Source organism: Brassica oleracea, chromosome C7 (genome assembly GCF_000695525.1).
Source record: "Brassica oleracea var. oleracea cultivar TO1000 chromosome C7, BOL, whole genome shotgun sequence".
NCBI lineage: Eukaryota > Viridiplantae > Streptophyta > Magnoliopsida > Brassicales > Brassicaceae > Brassica > Brassica oleracea.
Genome location: NC_027754.1, coordinates 28,733,682 through 28,735,329, shown reverse-complemented (window position 1 = coordinate 28,735,329; position 1,648 = coordinate 28,733,682).

The window sequence follows — 1,648 nt, the reverse complement described above, 5'->3', positions numbered from 1 at the left end:
ATTGCTCTCCTCCTCATTTTGAATGTCTTTTTCTTCACCTTGGTTAGCTCGAATCCAGTCCCTTACCGCAAACCCACTTGTAAAAATGCTCTTAAATTCAAGGTGTGTGCCAATGTGTTGGATTTGGTTAAGGTTTCTCTACCACAAAGATCCAAATGTTGCGGACTTATCAAAGGTCTAGTTGATCTCGAAGCTGCGGTTTGTCTTTGCACCGCCTTAAAAGCTGATCTCCTTGGCCTCAAACTAGATGTTCCCATTTCATTGAGTGTTATTTTAAACCAGTGTGGTAAGAAGGTTCCATCTGGTTTCAAATGTGCCTAGAGGTTGCACAGTTTTAAACCGAGACGCTAAACCATTGCTTCAAAAGTTCGTTTCTTGTTTTGAGATTTCTATTTGTTTCTACCAGTATCCATAGTTGTAATTTTTACAAGTCTAATCAATGAAATAAGAAGTTTTGGTTCAAAAAAAAATAAAATCAAACGTTGCTTATTCTTTTTAATTAACGGATTCTCTTAAGCGTTACATGTTATTACAGTACTGTTCCATGAACCTTTTAAACTTAACAACAAACATGAAATAGATGCAACGGATTGAATATTTCATTTATTAGATTCTTATTAGCACGTACTTAATCTTGCATGCCATCATGGTTTACTCTGTCACTGTCGCCACATATTAACCATTTGAAAATTTAATAATCAGAGGAGCATCAGACAATAAATAAAAGGAAGATATCCTCATCGTTGAGGGTGTCCACGTCGGCAATTAAATCAGCCAATGGGATGCGTTTTTTTATCGACATCAGCCAAGCTTGGGTTGGTCTTGGGTCTTCCAAACTTAATCTGTAAGCCCAACATCATGTGTATCCAAGCCCATACGATGTGTGACCCTGGCTCTATCTCAACTCATCTCATCTCTTCGCTTAGCATTTTAAAACGGTCAGTCGATCGATCTCTTCCACGACTCATCTCTTTGCCTTTTCTCCTTCTCGAACGGATCTATCAATCGAGACCGTATTCATGAGTGTGCAATGAATCCGGTGGATAACTCATTAATGGATTCCTTTCGCCTTTCCCCCTCTGATTTTCTATTTAGCTTTCGATTTTTCCCCAGATCTATTACACACAAATCTCTCTCAAACCATGAATTCCAACATGCAAAAAAATGTTTCCGGCGATCTCACCGCGAAGAAATCAAATGGCAAGGTCGTCGTCTCCTCCGCCGAACCAAACACCGGCGATCTTACCTCGAGGAAACCAAGCGGCAAGGCCGTTGCCTCCTCTGTCGAGCCAATCGTACGAGCCGGCTTCACCGGAGTCTCCCCTGTTTCTGTTTCCGGTGATCCAAAATCCAAGAAACTAAACGGCAAGGCCGTTGTCTCCTCCGCCGATCCTATCTCCGGCGATTTCACCGTGAAGAAACCAAACGGCAAAGATGTTGACTCCTCCGCAGAGCCAATCAAACGAGCTGGCCACACCATAATCTCTCCCGTTCCAGTTGTCTCCGGCGATCCAAAGTCCAAGAAGAAAAACGGTAAGGCCGTTGTCACCTCCGCCAAGACGATCAAACGTACCGGAAATGCCGGTGGTTCGTGCGCCGATGTTGTCTCCGGCAAGCTTACACCGAAGAAGTTAAAGGGCAAGGCCGT